Source organism: Lactuca saligna, chromosome 9, assembly GCF_052625555.1.
Source record: "Lactuca saligna cultivar CGN05327 chromosome 9, ASM5262555v1, whole genome shotgun sequence".
Taxonomy (NCBI): Eukaryota; Viridiplantae; Streptophyta; class Magnoliopsida; order Asterales; family Asteraceae; genus Lactuca; species Lactuca saligna.
This window is the reverse complement of record NC_136425.1, coordinates 176,674,024-176,696,736: the sequence shown is the minus strand read 5'-3', so window position 1 is coordinate 176,696,736 and position 22,713 is coordinate 176,674,024.

Here is a 22,713-nt window from a genome sequence, read left to right as displayed (position 1 = left end):
TTAAGTGATCTAATGGTTAAAGCCACCAAATAATATTATCGTAAATATTGATTTGAGTACTAAACGCAACCATTCAATTCAAGTTTTTAATAATCAAAGAATAATTTGTGTGAGACACATTATGCAATGTTGGTCATACTAATTTATGATATTCATGTTCCAAGTACATTATTACATAAATGAATGGATGAATAGTATTATATGTAGACGATGAAATAATTTGTTGAATAGTAAGAAGTAGTTCAAAATATTAAATATGCTCAACAATAAATTATCCACCAAAAAGACAGCTAAGGATTTAAACACATTGATACATCATGAAGTGAATTTGATTATCATATTCGGTAGAAGTTAAATTACGCGTTTATATTTTTTAGGTGTAATCAAACTACTAACTTTTGTTATAAATTAAACCTTGTAAATGCTCTAATGTTAAGCCCAAAACATTAACGAATAACTTTAATACTGACATTATTTTAATTAAAAATAAATCTATAATAACCATCTTACCATAAAACAACTATGTTTTCTTGTATATTTGGGTGAAAATGATTTTGCAAGCACATGGGGGTAATACAAAAGAACACTAGGAAGGGGTAAAGTTGTCCTTTCAATAAGTTGGATGAATAAATAATGAGAATGCTACAGTAGAAGAATCTTCTAGGTAAAGGAATATATGGTTGAGCTATATCCACACTCCAGATTCCGACACGTGTTTCACAAATGAAAAATATCTCTATTTATACGATTAATCAGTTTGGATTTTAGTTAAATTTTGGAAAATATTAAATATATAGGATGATTAATTTCAATTGTGATAATTTTATACTGAAAACCCATACATATAAACTGGAATATACAATAATGAAAACTTATGATGCGAATTAATAACACTATCTTGTAATAATGATAACAAATATAAACTTTTGATCCCAAAGTTTATATTAAAAAAATATATAATAAGTAGTTCATACTAATATTGATATGACGTGAAACGATAAGCATGATGCTAGTCTTTGTAATATTCGAATTTCTGTTTATTGACCTTTTCACACCTACATATTAGGTATCATTTTCTAACAAAAACGAGACATTAAAGTTTGTGACACAATTTCAAAAAGGAATGTGCTATATGAGGTATATGTTTAATATAACTTATGTTATATGTCTAACATGGTACAAAAAATAAACATTTTTCATTTAAGGCATTTCAGCAAAAATAGCGGATAACTTGTTGATGGGAAAAGATATTTCGGATCGGTTATAGTCATAGGTCTAGTCAGAAATATTTGTGATTGTATATGGTTTAGGTGATATCCAAACTCGTAAATTTATTAATAAATGTCATGTAAGTAGCGAGTATTTTTATTGTTAAGAAAAACTCGATCACACTTATTATAAGTTTTTTTGATTTATTTCTATAAAAATTTATTTTAAACATAAGAGCTATATAGCTCTTTATAGATAAATTTGTTTTGTTGAATCATGAAAAAAAAAATCTTGTCTTTCTATATTTTAAATTTTCATATTTCTTTTATATTTCATATTAAAAAAAATTGTATCTAAATCGATCTTGTGTTAGAGACTTAGGGTGCTTCTCAATCTTCCAAAAGAATGGTTATCGACACTCCACCATCGACCATAACAAATAAAGATCAATTTTGATAAATGTCAACTTCTTATTGTATTTGACATGTATCATTTTCTGAGATTTTTAGAATTATTTTTTTCCACATATCGTTTCTGAAGCCGAGTGGAATTGAATAGTGAATGAATTGGGGTCGGGTGAGATCTGTTTCTCACGACGTGATCATGAGTTGGTCACAACATGATGGTCAACTGATGGAGGATTGAGTGTTAACCTTGACCTTGAACTGGTTTGACGTTTGGTCCAATTTAGAAGTTAGACTAAGGTGGGACCCTATTTGATTTAATAGGTGGATTGTAGCATCGTTCGTGTAGCAATGAGTTGTATTTTAGTTGATTCCACGAAACATGTGAGACTCTTCACTATACTCATAGATTGAAGGCATCAATGTCTGCTCACTGGATTATGTTATGTAGGATGTTGACTGTCTTTATGACTCTTTCATGTATGTTTGGATTGGATATACCCCAAGGCTAGGCCTATAGATGTGTATTGGGTTGAAATATATCTCATGGCTAGGCCTAATAATATGTATTGGGTTTAAATATACCCTAGGCTGGGCCCAATAATATGTAATGGGTTGAAATATACCCAAGGGTTGGCCCCATTAATTTGTATGATATGTGGTATTTTGGAGAAACTCACTAAACTTTGTACTTACAGTTTTGTGGTTTGATATTTTTAGGTACTTCCAATTCGAAAAGGGAAGAGCTCAGCATGATCGCGATGCATCCTCTTTTAATTTTCGCATCAATGATTATTGCTATGATGTTTTTGATACATTGTGTTATGATGATTTGAGGTGCATGTTGTATGTTTTATGATGATATACAAAAATTAAAAATTGTATCTCTATTTATAGGACGTTACAAGTTGCTATCAGAGTTTTGGTTTGAGGGATTCAGGCACACTCTCGGGTGTGTCAAGACACAAACTGAGGAAATGATAACCTCCTAAAAAAATGAGTTTTCTAAAAAGATTTTTACAAAGAAAAAGAGTGTGACGCATGCAATTAGCCGAACTCAAGTAAGCTGTAACACTCTAAATTTTCAAATAAAATTTTCATTTTTAAAACCTCCGAAAACACAATTTCACATTTCTCAAAATAACATTTATAACTTGCTCAAAACAAAAGACAACAAAATGTTTAACAATATCCAGAATCCTCAAAACATAATCTCCAGCCGGTGTGTACAATCATGTCAGCGCCTTCCCGCGATCTTGAAAGTTACTTGAAACACATTTTACACAACACTGTAAGCACTACGCTTAGTGAGTTCCCCAAAATACCACACATATATATTTTGTCACAACTAGGAATTCTGATGCTTTGTAAACACTTAACAAGGATAACATTGTAACTAAAAGTTGAAAGCATGTATGGTGCTTATTCAATGACAACAAAATTCCATCAAACACTCTATACAAACATTCAAATAGTCAACAAAAGGTTGGAAACCCTAAAAATCTCGGTTTAAGTCCATTTTGGACTAGGATTTCCTTATTGGGCCTAATGGACCAATAAGCTTCCAATTTGACTATTTTGGGCTAAGAACTCTTAAATGGGCCCTAATTGGACCCATTTGCATGAAACTTAACATTTTGAGCCTTATAAGCCTAAAATGGACTAGTTTATCTTTAATGGGCCTTATTGGGCCATAACAAATCTAATTAGCCGTAATGGGCCATAAAACTCATTCTTTGATGTATATTGGGTCGTAAACTACACTAAAGGCCCAATGGGCCGAAAATCATCAAATTGGGCCTCATATTATGGACTCAAGCACAAAAGGCCCAAGCCATTCTCTTCCTTCTCTCTATCTCGGCCCTATTAGTTAAAAAAAGTAAAAAGTAGATAAATAAAAAAGGAAGAAATGAAGAATTGTGAGGGCAAGACAGCTCATATTTTTCCATTGGAAACCCATGCACAAATCCCATACTTCCATGCATGTCAACTATGACATCCCCAATTTCACGGTCAGAAAAGGACCGATTTGTTTATGCTTTGTTTTATAAATCAGAGTATTCGTTTAAAGAAAACGGTTGCAGAATTTGTTCCCAAAACAAAATATGATAAGAATTTATCAAAGCATTTCGTAAAGAAATCTATTTTCATTATATAACAAAATCTAGGGATGTCATGTTCCGATACAGACACATAAGCATAAACAGAACATACATTTATTTACACTAGTGATTTATATCTCCTTCAATCTCTCAGTGAAATATGTCTTCGTATTGATACCTGTGATATAAGGAAAACTGAGTGGGTCAGGTTTGGGAGCCCGGTGAGCATATAGGGTTTTCAACCCACAATGTTATATCATATATATATATATATATATATATATATATATATATACACACACACACACCAGCCATTTGCCGGCGCAAAGCGGCGGCGGCGAATAGTTTCTTTCAAGCAATTAGTTCAATTCGGAGACATGTTATATTTCTAAGAACACTTGCACCATTATCGATCGGTTTCACAAAAATAAAAAGTGCAATGTCAAAACCAAAAAATATTGTGGTGGTGGATTCCATGGAGGAAAATGAGATAAAGATTTGAATTAGTCTACAGTCAACTATATTTTATGCAAAAAATTAAGGAACTCCAATTTGAACGAGCATTTAAATTTCAAACGATTTGTCAAAAAGAAGTGTTTCAGATTTCGAAGGCACAAGATACCAGAGAAAAGATATTTTAGGAGTACAAGTTAGGTCAAAATTGATGAAAATACTAATTCAATCCCTAAAAATAAGGAAATACTAATTTAAATATGTTTTTAATACTTGTATCCCTAGCATTATCATTTGTAAGATATATATTATAATATTATTATATTAATAACTGGTTGTACTTTAAGATTAAAGACTTGAACGTCTTAAAAAAAATATTATTATTATATTGATTCTATTTATAGAAATAGTAATATTTCTTTTATAAGGTAGTGTGTGTGTGTATATATATATATATATGTATGTATATATATATATATATATATATATACATATAGAGAGAGAGAGAGAGAACTCACAAACTTAGATAATTTCACCATATAAAACATAACTCTTATCCTACCCCATCGATCCCTCTCGTAATACATGACAATGGGTTTTTAGAGTACACCGGTGAACACATGGTTAACAAACACCTACAAGTTGCGAGCTTGCTAGTGTTCCACTGACTATCTAGAATAGTCTATGGTTATCATCCCTACTCTGCTGAATGACGGGGGCCATCGTTTGGGTAAAGGTTTCACTCATTTTCCCACTTGTCACCCTCATCTCAAGATCTATATTACCTCTCATCTCATTATCCAACTCATCCTTTTATCACACACCAACTATCTCATATACCCATGTTCTATCCAACATATTTGTCGATATAAAATATATATACAGTTTAACTCATTTAAAAACTATATAAAACATCCATTCCAAACTCATCTCAAATAAACAAACAATATATAAACACATAGCACGTATTTCATAACAAATACTTCATATCTACGTGTTAGAAGAAAGTGACCACACACTCACACAAAACATATACTTAATACATTCAAACAATACTTGTATTAAAATCGTGTTATGAAATGGACTATACACTCACACATATAAAGAACATTATATTATACACATGGCATGTATTTCATAGCAAATACTTAATAATTATGTGTTAGAAGAAAGTGACCACACACTCACTTAATCAGAAGATGATCGGACAACACTACATCTTGTAGAAGTAGTATTCTTTGGTAGATCTGGAAGATCTTCACAAAAACCGAGCTTCTCGCGGGCAGAGCTTCGGCTCGAGTGTAACACCGTAAATTTCCAAAACCATTTTTCGCATTTATAAAAACACAATTCATTTATAAATCATAAAAACATCATTGTTTGAAACTCAATTTATAACATATAAAAATCCCAAGATCTCATATCATAAAAATCCCGTGTGTGCATTGATCAAGCCGGTGCCTTCCCGCGATCCTCACTAGTACCTGAAACACATAACACAAAACACTATAAGCACAAAGCTTAGTGAGTTCCCCAAAATACCACATATAACACATATTAGCCACTCGAGGCTATAACTCTGTGGGTTCGTGCACCCAAAACTCTATGAACCCTCAGGTTCTAACTCTGCAAGCATGCACAGCATAAATCACATAGAAGAATGCAGTGCAACAAACAATATATATAAAACACTGTATCACATAACTCTATTTACCAACTCAAGGTAAAGTATAGTGAGAATATTCACCTTGCGTATCTCGGTAACTCGTAAATCCCTGAAATCACTAGTGCTCAATCTCCCGAGCTATAGTCCTCCTATACATAAATATATCTCTAATTAACACTTTCCCAACTAGGATTGACTAACTTTATCAAGTCAACATCGATCAACTCTGGCCAACGGTCAACAGTCAACCCAACTCGCCGAGTCTGGTGTGGACTCGCCGAGTCCCTACGAGGACCAGATTCCTCTCAACCCCTTTCGACTCACCGAGTTACTCACCCAACTCGGTTACCCAACCCCTGGTTCAAAAACACGAAATAACTCGCTTCAACTAACCGATACTGCCAATGGACTCAGCGAGTGCATTCCATGCATAACCCCAAACGAGCTTCTGAGGTCAGATCTGTTCCACTAGCTCATAGATCCAGTCTTTCCAAGCTTATTTATCACGTAAAGTTTATGTCTTGGCGCTTATATCACACCTATTGACTCATAAATGGTGTTTTAACCTCACACACAATGATCCCAAACCAAAACATCCATAGACTCATTAAAAGCTTAGACAAAGAGGCACTATGGACCTCCATGGGTCTAAATCCAGAACCTAACTCGCTTAGGGGACCATGGGAGCACTAGATCTAGACACAAAAGGGCTCAATAAGCCCTAAATCAACATGAACATCACCTCAACAGAAAATGGTTCGAAAATAGTACCTCAAACGTGATGTTCTGGACCTCAGATCTTCAGGAAGTTAACCCTCTTGCTTCCTCTTGGCTAAAGCTTCCTTTCCCTTGCTAGACAACACCTCCAAGGTTGATAATGGCTCCTTCTCTCACTCCAAACGCTCAAGTTCACTAGGGTTTCACTCTGGGGGCTGGTGAGCACAAATGACGAACATAAGGCCCTTTAAATAGGCCCCAAACCTGAGAAATTAGGGTTTCATTAAACAGCGTGGACTTGCTGAGTCCACGAATGGACTCGCCGAGTCCGGTCATGAAATAAAATGAACATCCGCGTCCCTACTCGGCGAGTCTTGGCGCCAACTCGCCGAGTCCCCTCATAAACCCCAAAAATATAAATGAATAAAAATATACCTGGGAATCCGGATGTTACAATTCTCCCCCACTAGAATCAGACTTCGCCCTCGAAATCTCACTCTGAAAACAACTTCGGATACTGCACACGCATCTCACGCTCCGGTTCCCAAGTAAGCTCCGACCCTTTCCGATGCTGCTACTGGACCTATACCAGGGGCACCTCCTTGTTCCTCAGAACCTTGATTTTCCGATCCAAAATCGCAATTGGTCTCTCTGCGTAGTTCAGGCTCGCATCCACCTGGATGTCCTCTAGCGGCACTACCGCCGACTCATCGGCTATACACTTCCTCAAATGAGACACGTGGAAGGTATTATGAATCCGCTCCAACTCCGCAGATAGCTCCAAGCGATACGCTACCCTGCCCACCCTCGCGATTACTTTGAACGGCCCGATATACCGGGGCCCTAGCTTGCCCCTCTTCCTAAATCGAATCACTCATTTCCAAGGAGATACCTTCAGGAGAACATAGTCACCGACCTGGAACTCAAGCTCGGATCGTCGTCTATCCGCATAACTCTTCTGGCGGCTCTGAGCGGTCAACAATCTTTGTCTGACCCGCTGTATCTGCTCTGTCGTCTGCAGTACAATCTCTGTACTTCTCATCACACACTACCCTACTTCTCCCCAGCAAATGGGGGTCCAACACATCCTCCCATACAACAGCTCAAAGGGCGGCATACCAATGCTTGAATGACGGTTGTTGTTGTAGGAAAACTCCTCTAAGGGAAAATACGTGTCCCAGCTTCCACCGAAATCTAGCACACATGCTCGAAGCATGTCCTCGAGTGTCTGAATCGTCCGCTCACTCTGTCCGTCAGTCTGCAGGTGGTAAAATGCAACCTCGTACCCAACTCCTCATGGAATTTCTTCCAAAATCTGGAAGTGAAACACACATCTCGATCTGAGACAATCGAGATTGGCACCCCATGTCGCGATACCACCTCTCTCACGTACAATTCTACCAACCTCTCAGCAGAAGAGCTCTCACAGATGGCAAGGAAAGTGAGCGCTCTTCGTCAACCTGGCCACAATCACCCAAATTGCATCGACACCCCTAGTAGTCCTCAGCAACTTGGTGATAAAATCCATGGTGATATGTTCCCACTTCCACTCGGGAACCTCCAATGGCTGCAACTTGCCATGCGGACGCTGGTGCTCAGCCTTAACCTTGCGACAGGTTAAGCACCTCTCAATGAACCATGCTACATCTATCTTCATACAAGGCCACCAATACTCCTTTTTAAGATCTAGAAACATCTTAGTGGCTTTGGGATGGATCGAGAATCTCGATTTATGTGCCTCCTCCATCAAGATGGTACGCATTCCTCCAACAAACGGTACCCAAATCCGACCCTGGAATCTCATAAGCCCTCTGTTATCGGTCACGAACTCCATCACCTGCCCGATAACTCGCTCTCTCTTGCAGTTCTCAGGTCTCACTGCCTCAGCCTGAGCCCCTCTGATGGTGTCCAATACCAGAGTCATCACTGTCAATCTCATACAAATATCCCGAATCGGGGTGCTCTCTGCTCTACGACTTAGGGTGTCGGCCACCACATTAGCCTTGCCCGGGTGGTACAGGATCTCAAAATTATAATCCTTTACCACGTCCAACCATCTCCTATGACGCATGTTCAGATTCTGTTGATCCATCAAATACTTCAAACTCTTGTGATCCGTGTATATCGTACACCGAACCCCATACAGGTAATGGCGCCAAATCTTGAGGGCGAACACCACATCCCCCAACTCTAGATCATGGGTGGGATATCTTGCCTCATGGGGCTTCAGTTGCCTCGATGCGTATGCGATCACATGCCCCCTCTGCATCAACACCGCGCCCAACCCAGATATCGATGCGTCACAATACACCACGAAGTCCTCCAACCCCTCTGGAAGAGTCAACACCGGGGCTTCGCATAATCTCTGGCGAAGAGTCTCTAATGAGGCTTGCTGCTCTGGGCCCCAGCTGAACACCACACCCTTCCGGGTCAATCTGGTGAGAGGAACAACAATCTTGGAGAAATCCCTGATGAACCTCCGATAATAGCCGGCCAACCCTAGAAAACTCCTGATCTCAGAAGGAGATTTCGGCACCTCCCAACTCATTACCGCCTCGATCTTGGCTGGATCGACCAAAATCCCCTCTTGGTTAACAACGTGACCAAGAAACTGCACCTCTCGTAACCAAAAATTACACTTGGAGAATTTAACGTAAAGCCTCTCCGATCTCAGCACGCTGAGGATCTCCCGCAAACGCTCCTCATGCTGCTCCTAGGACTTTGAATACACCAAAATGTCATCAATGAACACAATCACTGAAAGATTCAACATCGGTCTGTATACCCAGTTCATGAGATCCATGAATGTTGCAGGCGCATTGGTGAGCCCGAATTAGGGGTGTTGAACGGGTAATTTTTTCGGGTTTCGGGTAATTCGGGTTTTTCATGTTAGAAAAATTACCCGTTACCCTACCCAAACTAAATTCGGGTAATTCGGGTTTGGGTAATTCGGGTATCAGGTCAGGTTTGGGTAATTCGGGTATTACCCGAAATATATGATTTTTTTTTGAATTTCACCTAAAAATAAATTTAATGAAATAAATACGTCGTGCTTTATTAGTCTTGTTTATATAAACAAATGAGACATAAACGAAGTTACTCAAGCTTTGAACATTGAAATTTTCTACTCAATAATACATGAGATATCAAGTATTTTTTAACGACTTAATCTAATCTAATAAGATGTTAAAAAAACAAATACCTTAAGATCTTAATTTAAAAGTTTAAAATGTTTAAGATAAATGTAGTCATAAGTTTTGTCGTGTTCTAAAGTTTCGTCAAAATAATGAGTTTGTTAGTTGTAATAAAAACTATAATATAGAAAACAATTAAGTTTTAAAGAACGTGATGATATATAAAAATTACTTTTAATATTGTTAGTGTCGTATCGTCATAATAAATATATTTATGTTTTATAATAATGATATTAGTTTAAGCATGATCAAATACCTACTATATAGTACAAACTCTACAAAAAAAAATTTAATAATTTGGGTAATTCGGGTATACCCGAAACCCAAAAAATGTACCCTTTACCCGACCCGAAAAAAAATCGGGTAACCCGATTACCCGGAAAAATTTACCTGATACCCGATTTACCCGATACCCGAAAAAATCGGGCGGGTAATTCGGGTATCGGGTATTTTCGACAGGGCTAGCCCGAATGGCATCACCACGAACTCGTAATACCCATAACGAGTCCTGAACGCAGTCTTCTGAATATCCTCCTCGCGCACCCTCATCTGATGATATCCAGATCTCAGGTCAATCTTGGAAAACCAAGATGCTCCCTGCAGCTGATCGAACAAATCATCGATCCTCGGCAAAGGATAACGGTTCTTGACCGTTAACTTATTCAGCTCTCGATAATCTATGCACATTCGGTGCGAACCATCCTTTTTCTTCACAAACAGGATCGGTGCTCCCCACGGCGAGCTGCTCGGCCGTATAAACCCCTTCCCCAGTAGCTCCTAAAGCTGCAAGGATAACTCCTGCATCTCTGGAGGTGCAAGGCGATAGGGCGCCTTGGCGATAGGTTCTGCCCCCGGAATCAAATCAATGCAAAACTCCACCTGCCTCTCGGGAGGCACACCCGGTAACTCCTTAGGGAAAACATCCGGGAATTCACACACTATCGGGACCTCCTCAACCACACTCGGTCTCCCTGCACCAACCCTCGTATCCAACACATACACTACAAAACCACTACAGTCATGCTGTAAACTTTGCCTCGCTCTAGCAGTCGAACAAAACGTTGAATCGGGACGAGTACCCTCACCGCACACAGTAAGAACTCCCCCACTTAGGTCTCGTATAGTCACCAGCTGTCGCTCGCAGTCAATAACTGCTCCAAATCTGCTCAACCAATACATGCCTATGATGACACAGACGTCCCGCATTACAATTGGGACCAAATCAATAGGAAAATCTACACCACAAATCTCAAGTACACATCCTCGAATCACCTCTGTGGCATATACTGCTCTCTCGTCGTCGATGGAAACTCTCAGAGGTCGACTCAACGCTTCTCGACTAATGCTGATGTGCCAACTGAAAGCCAATGATATAAAAGATCGACTCGCACCCGAGTCAAATAACACCAAAGCAGGTACAGAATTCACAAGAAAAGTACCTACGCATATCATAATATAAGCATAAGATTTTAAACATTAAATAATTACATGAAAGAGTACATACCATCCACGACATCGGGCGCTGCGCGGACCTCCTCCGCGGTCAAATGGAAGGCTCTCACTCGCGCCTTCGGTACCTCGGCCTTCACTGGCCGGCTCTCAGTAGCTCTGATAGCAGCAGGGGCAGATCCCTGTAATGCTCCCTGGGTAGTCCCTCGCAACAGTGGACACTCTGCCTTCCGGTGTCCAGTCTGGTTGCAGTGAAAACATACTGCAAACCCCTTTGGGCAATCCTTAGCCATATGCCCCTCCTTGCCACACTTATAGCAAGATCCCGCTCTACAAACTCCATCATGACCCTTGCCGCACTTCCCACAAGTGCGGCCTTTCTGGCTCCCTGCTCTGGGATCAACGGGCTTGGCCCTCTTGGCTGCCGGCTGAGACTGTGTCGATCGTCGATCCCTCCCCTGAGACTTTGCCTCCTCCCTCGCCTGAGTCTCTAGCTCGTTCTCCCTCTTTCAAGCATTTGCCTGAAGCTCGGAAAATGTCCGGTATGAGGAGTTCGCCACGAACTCCCGAATGTCTCTCCTCAAAATACTCAAGTAACGGCTCATTCGTGCCTGCTTAGTAGACACGTGCTCAGAGCAGAACATTGCCCTCTCATGAAACATCCTGGTAATAGCCGTAACAGACTCCGTACCCTGCTTGAGGGTCAAAAACTCTTGTGCCAACCGATCTCGTTCCACTGAGGGAACGTATTCATCACGAAACATGGTGGTGAACCTCTCCCAGTTCACCGCAGCAAGATCTGCTGGAGAATAGTGTGCTGTCGTGAACTTCCACCAGTCCTTCGCCCCTAAGCGAAGCTGGTTCAGTGCAAACCGAACCCTCAAGTGCTCCGGATACGTGCAAGTATAGAAACATCCCTCAATGTCAGATACCTATCTCATTGCTGCAATCAGATCCTGCGTCCCATTGAACTCTGGAGGCTTCGTGTTGCTGAACTCCCTAAACAACAACGAGTCACCCCCTTGCAGCCTAGCAGCAGCGACGACTGCAGTGGCCGCTGCGACAGCAGCCTCAGAAAGAGCGGCATAACGCTCGTCAAAAGTCTCAATCAGCGTGGTCTTAATAGACCCAAACATCTCTGGTATCTCTGCCCTGATGGCCGCAGCCACCTCCTCATGGATGATCTGGCGGATCTCCTTATCACTAGCCTCGCTGCTCCCTGGCATAAGCCGTGTCCTCACCATGATCTACCTCTAAAATACAACATACGATATATTAGAAATTACTTCGAGCATACTCGCACTCGATAACGCATCCCTCCTTGATCTCTGGCACCCCGAAGATTCTTACTTGAATTGTACACCGCCCAAGTGTTTTCAGTAGTACGGGCCCAATACTACTGTCCGCACCGTATCAGTGTACACCCCAAGTTCTCCTTTTAGGATCCCAAGTCCCAAGTACTCTATTATGCATAATCCACTCTCTATAGATCTCTTATAGCTCCTCACTGCTACCTACTCACTCTCAAGCATCTCATAGCAGCTCACCTTCCCCTAGGCTAAGGCATCACAAATCAGGCCACCCTATTCCTAATAGGAATACCTAGCCCTCTCTAGCAAGAGAATACATCATATCAATCTCATAAACATATAACATAAGGGTATTTTGGGAAATCACCGTTCGAGTAATGACTGATCGTACACACGTCTCTGCTCTGTGTTTCTCTAAAAATCTTTTACTTCTTTTAGAAAACTTGGTTCTCTTTTGAAAATATTTTCCAAATCCTCAGTATGAGTTCAAATACTCCCGAAGGTGTACCCGAATCCCTCAAACCAAGGCTCTGATACCAACTTGTAACACCGTAAATTTCCAAAACAATTTTTTGCATTTATAAAAACATAATTCATTTGTAAATCATAAAACATCATTGTTTGAAACTCAATTTATAACATATAAAAATCCCAAAATATCATATCATAAAAATACCGTCTGTGTACTGATCAAATCGGCGCCTTCCCGCGATCCTCACTAGTACCTGAAACACATAACACAAAACACTGTAAGCACAAAGCTTAGTGAGTTCCCCAAAATACGACATATAACACATATTAGCCACTCGAGGCTATAACTCTGTGGGTCCATGCACCCAAAACTCTATGAACCCTCAGGTTCTAACTCTGCAAGCATGCACAACATAAATCACATAGAAGAATGCAGTGCAACAAACAATATATATAAAACATTGTATCACATAACTCTATTTACCAACTCAAGGTAAAGTATAGTGAGAAGACTCACCTTGCGTATCTTGGTAACTCGTAAATCCCTGAAATCACTAGTTCTCGATCTCCCGAGCTATAGTCCTCCTATACTCAAATATATCTCTAATTAACACTTTCCCAACTAGGATTGACTAACTTTATCAAGTCAACATCGGTCAACTCTGGTCAATGGTCAACATTCAACCCAACTCGTCGAGTCTGGCGTGGACTCGCCGAGTCCCTACGAGGACCTGATTCCTCTGAACCCCTTCCGACTCACCGAGTCACTCACCCAACTCGGTTACCCAACCCCTGGTTCAAAAACACGAAATAACTCGCTTCAACTCGCCGAGTCTGCCAATGGACTCGGCGAGTGCATTCCATGCATAACCCCAAATGACCTTCTAAGGTCAGATCTGTTCCACTAGCTCATAGATCCAGTCTTTCCAAGCTTATTTATCACGTAAAGTTTATGTCTTGGCGCTCATATCACACCTATTGACTCATAAATGGTGTTTTAACCTCACACACAATTATCCCAAACCAAAACCTCCATAGACTCATAAAAAGCTTGGACAAAGAGGCACTCTTGACCTCCATGGGTCTAAATCCATAACCTAACTCGTTTAGGGGACCATGGGAGCACTAGATCTAGACACAAAAGGGCTCAATAAGCCCTAAATCAACATGAACATCACCTCAACAGAAAATGGTTCGAAAATAGTACCTCAAACGTGATGTTCTGGACCTCAGATCTTCAGGAAGTTAACCCTCTTGCTTCCTCTTGGCTAAAGCTTCCTTTCCCTTGCTAGACAACACCTCCAAGGTTGATAATGGCTCCTTCTCTCACTCCAAACTCTCAAGTTCACTAGGGTTTCGCTCTGGGGGCTGGTGAGCACAAATGACGGCCATCAGACCCTTTAAATAGGCCCCAAACTCGAGAAATTAGGGTTTCATTAAACAACGTGGACTCACCGAGTCCACGAATGGACTCGTCGAGTCCGATCATGAAATAAAATGAACATCTGCGTCCCTACTCGGCGAGTCTTGGCGCCAACTCGCCGAGTCCCCTCATAAACTCCAAAAATATAAATGAATAAAAATGTACACAGGAATCCGGATGTTACATCGAGAATCTCACTTCTCGGGATCTTCGGGATTTGGGACTTGATTCGGGTCTCGGGATGAAATCAGGGATTCGGGGGTACTTCGGGATGACTATGGAGGGTATCGGGAGTGAGAGAGAGGAGTTGGAGCAACCCCAAACTCGGCTGGCCCTTTAAATCTATTTACAGGGCAAAATTTGCTCTTGCCACGTCGTGGTACGGTTTACCACGTCGTGGTGGCTGGGTAGTCACTGCATGCGTCATTGCAAGTGGGTCTGACAGACTCCAAAGATCCTGCCACATCGTGGCACTTTTACCACGTCGTGGTGGCTGACAGTTTTGGGGTTTCGTGCCCCGAACTTCAGAAATTCATAATTTTCGAATACGAACTTCGTTTTCGACGTTCTTTGTATTGACGCATAGGTGAGAATATGCTCTACAACTCTCTTCTAGACTCCGTTGGATAATTTTGACTTTATTTTTAATATATTATAAATATATTACAATTATATTATTTTTAGTAGGTCGGGACAGGAAAACTCCGTTATAAATTCATAACTTCTTCATATGACGTCCGTTTCCGCCTATCTTTTTATCGTTTCACTACTACTGATGAGATCTTCGATTCTCATTTAGATTGTTTCGGCTAAAAATCACTCGATCTCAAATCGAGGATTCAGGTTGCATACTGCTAAGTCAAAACTTTGGAAAAATCATAACTTCCTCATACGAAGTCAAATTTGGGCGTTCTTTTTATGCACGCTTTTGGTTTAACGTATTCTACAACTTTTGTTTAGATTGCTAAGGCTAAATATTGCTCTAACGTAAATTCACTTTTTACGTCATTCAGCGTCGTGTTGGTTCTGTCGTGAAACTCTGACGCGTCATAACTTCTTCGTTATAACTCGAATTTCAGTGTTCTTTATATGCATGGAATCCTTGTAACATATACTAAAACTTAGTTAAGATTACTCCTTATAAATAATCTTCCATCAAAAAGTCATTTTTTGATGCTTATTGTCTCTAAATTGACTAGCTCGGATCTACGGGCGTTACAATTATCTCCCCTTTAGGATGATTACGTCCCAGAATCATCAACGAAATAGGGCTTGTATAATGATTCCATACATTATGTCTTCATCGTAGGTAATAGCCGTAACTTCTATGTTTCCTCGAAAGAGTATTTAACTCTAGGTCTTCTCGACCGCATACGATGCTCAATCATGTATCTGCTTTTCGTACTATGTTGGACTTTCAATCATAACCTTCGAGTTATCAAATAAGTCCTTATTGATGACTCCTTCTTCTTCTTAGGATAAGTACTTTCCTTTATCTATTGTAATAGACCGATGGGTCGTGTTCTAATGACCTCTCATCGTATGATGCAATGCTTAGACTCAAGTCTCTTAGATTCAAATTCCAGAATGGAATATACTTTCCTTCATATTCTAATGTGATATAATCACATTTCAGCATGTAGCATTTCTATCTGCAAACTTCTTTTAACAACGAGCGTGATACCAATGATCGCATTGACTTCAATCTTCTGACTTACGTCAGATGTTACATCGAACTTGGTTCTCTGAACCCCGTAACATACTCACTGTAGTCGGACCCCAATTGGACATGACCACTAGGTTCGGAATAACAACCATCTTACTAGTCATTACCGAAACAATGGTAATGACATACCAGAATAAAATAGAATTAATTACTAGCTTCTTGATAACCTTGTGACTTTCCCCGATCCAAGTGTGAGTCATGTGCTTCCGGTAGTATGAGTCATGTGCTTCCAGTAGTATATGCATCTACTACCTTTCACACATACTCATACTCGTCCCAAGTATTGTCTTGCAGTCCCCAAGTCTTAAAACCACAAAACAATTTAACACATACGAATGTATCCAAATGATCATAAACAATTTCCCTAGACTCTACTAGGACTTCTTCATTGCTTAATCTTCAATCATCAACTCTACTTCAACTCGATTGGTGATGGAAATACCAGACGATGAGACAACTTCAAAATTTTCATCAATCGTTCCATCATCCTGGCAATCAAAAGTGTACTTCAGACGTATTGTACTCCTCCAAACATACTTTTATTTCATAAGACATACTCTAAAGGCAAGATACCACTCTTACGATATCTTAGGATAGGTTTCATCCACTATCATAAGCCTTCTTCATTTTCCTCCATTTATTCAATTTCTCTACGAGTCTTCACCATGACCCTTTGTGCACCCAAGCAGACATTCGGTGTACCAAGCGAGAATTTAAGATAAGAAAGCTTTAATTACGATAGAGGTATAAATCTCCTTATCACCCCGAAAGATTTACATGCTAGTTCTAATATCGTAAGCATATGCTTAGAATCCTAAACACATAAGGTTTCCTTATCCGGTCGGCAACAGTCCATAGATCCGAACAAATAATATCATATATGGCAGCATATAACATTTAGCACATAAAATCATTTTAGGCATCATTCCTAAAATAAACTAGTGCTTGTGTCAATTTAGGTGTACTAGCTAACATATTTTAGACACACTCCTCACAATCATTACTTAGCATTCTAAGTTTAAGTCTAGAAATTTCCTACAAATTCCTAGTTCACTTAAACTAATGCTCTGATACCAACTGTGACATCCTCAATTTCACGACCAGAAAAGACCGATTTGTTTATGCTTTGTTTTATAAATCAGAGTATTCATATAAAGAAAACGGTTGCGGGATTTTTTTCCAAAAAAAATATGATAAGAATTTATCAAAGCATTTCGTAAAGAAATGTATTTTCATTATATAAAAAAATCTTGGGATGTCATGTTCTGATACATATACATAAGCATAAACAGAACATACATTTATTTACACTAGTGATTTACATTTCCTTTAATCTCTCAGTGAAATATGTCTTCGTATTGATACCTGTGATACAAGAAAAATTGAGTGGGTCAGGCTTGGGAGCCTGGTGAGCATATAGGGTTTTCAACCCACAATGTTATATCATATATATATATATATATATATATATATATATATATATATATATATATATATATATATATACATATAGAACTCACAAACTTAGATAATTTCACCATATAAAAACAACTTTTATCCTACCCCATCGATCCCCACAATGACACGATCTAACTCTCGTATCTAAAATTTTCCTCTTTACCTTATCCCTACTAACGGATCTAAAACTAATCTCTTCACCTAATTCATATTACAGGATCTAAAACTAACCTCTTGGTTTGATCCATACTCCCGGATCTAAAACCGTGCTCAATCCATACTCTCGGACTAGGGACAACTTACTATACCTAAATCCTGATCTGATCCATAATCCCCGATCTAATAACAAGTTTATCTTGTTTATTAACAGTATCATTCTCGATATCCCTCTCGCAATACATGTCAATGGGTTTTTAGAGTACACCGGTGAACACATCGTTCACAAACACCTACAAGTTGCGAACCTGCTAGTGTTCCACTGACTGTTTAGAATAGTTTGTGGTTGTCATCCATACTCTGCTGAATGACGGGGGCCATCGTTTGGGTAAAGGTTTCACTCATTTTTCCACTTTTCACCCTCATCTCAAGATCTATATCACCTCTTATCTCATTATCCAACTCATCCTTTTATCACTCACCAACTATCTCATCTACCCATGTTCTACCCAACATATTTGTAGATATAAAATACATAAACAGTTTAACTCATTTAAAAACTATATAAAACATCAATTCCAAACTCATCTCAAATAAACAAACAATATATAAACACATAGCACGTATTTCATAACAAATACTTCATATCCATGTGTTAGAAGAAAGTGACCACACACTCACATAAAACATATACTTAATACATTCAAACAATACTTGTATTAAAATCGTGTTATGAAAGGGACTATACACTCACACATATAAACAACATTATATTATGCACATGGCACGTATTTCATAGAAAATACTTAATATTTATGTGTTAGAAGAAAGTGACCACACACTCAATTGATCAGAAGATGATCGAACAACACTATGGCTTGTAGAAGTAGTATTCTTCGGTAGATCTGGAAGATCTTCACAAAAACCGGGCTTCTCGCGGCCAGAGCTTCGGCTCGAGAATCTCACTTCTCGAGATCTTCGAGCTTTGGGACTTGATTCGGGTCTCGGGATGAAACCGGGGCTTCGAGGGTACTTCCGGATGAGTATGGAGGGTATCGGGAGTGAGAGAGAGGAGTTGGAGCAACCCCAAACTCGGCTGGCCCTTCAAATCTATTTATAGGGCAAAATTTGCTCTTGCCACGTCGTGGTACGGTTTACCACGTCGTGGTGGCTGGGTCGTCACTGCATGCGTCATTGCAAGTGGGTCTGACAGACTCCAGAGATCCTGCCACGTCGCGACACTTTTACCACGTCGTGGTGGCTGACAGTTTTGGGGTTTCGTGCCCCGAACTTCAGAAATTCATAATTTTCGAATACGAACTTCGTTTTCGACATTCTTTGTATCGACGCATAGTTGAGAATATGCTCTACAACTCTCTTTTAGACTCCGTTGGAAAAGTTTGACTTTATTTTAATATATTATAAATATATTACTTTTATATTATTTTAGTAGGCCAAGACAGGAAAACTCCGTTATAAATTCATAACTTCCTTCATCTGACGTCCGTTTCCGCCTATCTTTTTATCGTTTCACTACTATTGATGAGATCTTTGATTCTCATTTAGATTGTTTCGGCTAAAAATCAATCGATCTCAAATCGAGGATTCGGGCTGCATACTGCTAAGTCGAAACTTTGGAAAAATCATAACTTCTTCATACGAAGTCAAATTTGGGCGTTTTTTATGCACACGTTCGGTTTAATGTATTCTACGACTTTTGTTTAGATTTCTAAGGCTAAATATTGCTCTAACGTAAATTCACTTTGTACGTCATTTAGTGTCGTGTTGGTTCTGTCGTGAAACTTCGACGCGTCATAACTTCTTCATTATAACTCGCATTTCGGTGTTCTTTATATTCATGGAATCCTTGTAACATATACTAAAACTTAGTTAATATTACTCCTTCTAAATAATCTTCCATAAAAAAGTCATTTTTGACGCTTATCGTCTCTAAATTGATTAGCCTGGATCTACGGGCGTTACATCAACTTATTTTATCTCTCTTCCCTCTCTTCTTCTACTCTCGACCGAGAGCATCAACACACACACACATAATTCATTCCCTAATCTTTCCAAACTCTCTCAAGAATACCTTCATTCCTCCATCAAAATTTAGAGACTTAGGGCATTTTAAGAGGGTTCTTCCATAAGAAATCATCATTCTTGGTAAGTTTATGCTTGGATCCATGATCTAGTTTCTTTGTTTTATCAAAATTCTATTCTTAGCTTATGCAAACTCGTGATCATCCTATAAACATCCTAAGTTCGCGATCCACTCAAGAAAGCTTGTTAGGGCCGAAAATAACATCAAACTCTTCCATTTCTTTCTTCAAAACCGAACCCACAAACCCAAGGTGAGTTCATACCCCTTCTATTTTCGGTTTTCACAAGTTTCATGTAGGAGAATACAAGTAAAATGTGTAGATCTATGTGTATGTGTATGTTATGTGTGATTTCATGTGTTTATGTGGTAAATATGTGCCAAAAATGAAAGAAATCTCGAGATCTATAGCTCAAGGAGGAAAGATACGTGATCTAGGATATATTACACTTAACAAGGCAAGAAAAATTATCATCTAAGGTTATAATAAGCATGTTACAACATAAAACTCATTTTTGGGCTATTTTTGTCAAATAAACAAAAGTTGGGATAAAGGTTGTCATTCACGGTTTTTATAAGGACCAAAAGGGTCAAAACAGTTAAAATAGAAGTTTTTATGAATATTATGCTCTTCAAAGGACTAAAAGTGTAAATTGTAGCCTATTGGGCCAAACTTTGGGCTTTGCAGCCCATAGGCCCAAATTTGCAAAAAAATGGGTTTTAAGGGGATGAAATGGTAAATTTCTCAAAACAGTGGGTAAAAAGGTAAATAAATCTATTTCAGGGGTTAAAATGACCCTTTTTGCCAAAAATGATTAAATATGCAAAGTTTTTGGATTTTGGATCAAATTTGTAAAAGTTGCAAAAAGTTTGGACTATAAATGAAAATCTTTCTACTAAAGGGGCTGAAACTGCCAAAAAATAAAACTTTGGGCTGAAAACACTATTTAAATAAGTCTTTGGGCCAGAATGTTAAGAAAGATAGTTTAAGGACCTAAAATGTCATTTTTTTATAAAAAGGGACAAAAATTGTCATTTTTATTAAAGAAAGGGCTGAAAATGTCATACCAATATTTTTGAATCAATTACTTTATTTTTAAGATATTGGGTCAAAAATACCAAAATCCTAACTAGGAATTTAGAATGGAAAAATGTGCATGTATTTTCATTAATTTAAATATCGTTATAAAACAATCGACAAACTTCGCGCCTTTGCGATTTAACAATTGATAAATCAAACCTTCCGACAATTATACCATACTTAAAACAAGTAAATATTCAAAATGTTGGGCTTGAAAGACTCTAATCATGCTTATTGGACCTTCGTGACCATTAACATGAATTTTGGGCCTAACAATAATAATATATGTTTATTGGGCTTCCTTAGACCCAATTTCATTCTTAAGGGACCCTCAATGGCAACTACATGTTGTTGGGCCTTAGTGGCCCACTAGCATTGCTAGTAAGATCCAAATATATCATATTGCGAAATAGGCCAACGCGCCTTTCGTATACTCGACAGCCTTAGATAACATATGCGATTAGTGGGACCTCGTGGTCCTCTACTCCTCATCTGTTAGACTTATCTTCTATTTAAGTAAACCAAAAATTAGGTCGTTAATCAAGAGTAATCAAATTCATTTGGATTAAGTGAGTAATAACAGACGACACCATTAAGTGTCGGTCGTAGTCTGTATTTATAATAAAAGTCTCTTGGAGGGAGAGCGAGAGTTTGTGTATAGATCTATACGGGGGTGACTCTCTCACACCTCAGTTGTTTGCTACAGTTAGACTCGGCCAGTTTAGGGTGATAAAATCTTAAGATCAATTACGGCGTTCGCTAGAATGCCAAGACAGACGAACTAGTCATTATCATGCATGATTGTAACGACTTACATAAAATTCAATATCACCTATGTAATCAAGGGAAATCATATTTAGTCGTTGTGGTGATATAATAATACAAAACGTTCATACTACTTATCGGAAAACATCGGGTTTTTCGGGGGAAATCAACATTAGTCACTTGTACTTTCAATGTAACGCATAACATATAAGCTAAACCTTCCTCGGGCTTGCCCTGACATCAGTCTGAAGCTCGGAACACATAAACAAACACAAACAAGAATCACAAAGACATCAAGCATACAAACATTCCTCGGGCTTACCCCGACATTGGACCAAAGTCCAGAAACATATAACTACATCGGGCTAACCGCGACATTGCTAACATACATGAACAGGCCGACCTTGGTGCCTTAGACCCGTTCCTACTGGAAGAGGACTCAACAAGAGAATGTAATGCCATAAGGATTTCCCTCGTCTGTAGAACAATCTGGAAGGCATACCTACCAACACAAATTCACAAATAATAGTGTCATCATAACAAATAAAATTTTTTTTACAAGTTTCTCAACATAACATGCATACCGTTTATGTAAGCATTTTTGATTCTTTAAGTCATCCATCATTTTCTTCACAAAATCTAGAATTACCACATCTCCATCTATTCTTGCTCCAATATACTATTGCTCCACATCTACATTTCACAATAAATAAATAAAAAAAACCTCATTATTATAAAAATAAACGAATTTAAGGTGCATAATTTAATCCAAGCATAAAACAGAAGCTTTTATATGGATGAGGGGAATTGGGAAGGAAGAAAATATAAAAGTTATAAAACACAAGTGCATACTAATCATGAGTCTTATATTTTAAGATTTGAATCTTTCACGGGGTTGTTTATATGTGATTAATTTTTAAGCTTTAATTTTTTTTTTTGTGATCCTTACTAAGTTCAAACCTATGTTGAGTACTTGACTCTTGGTTAAGAAACCAGGAGTGGAGCCATCCTCCCACCAAGTCCAACCT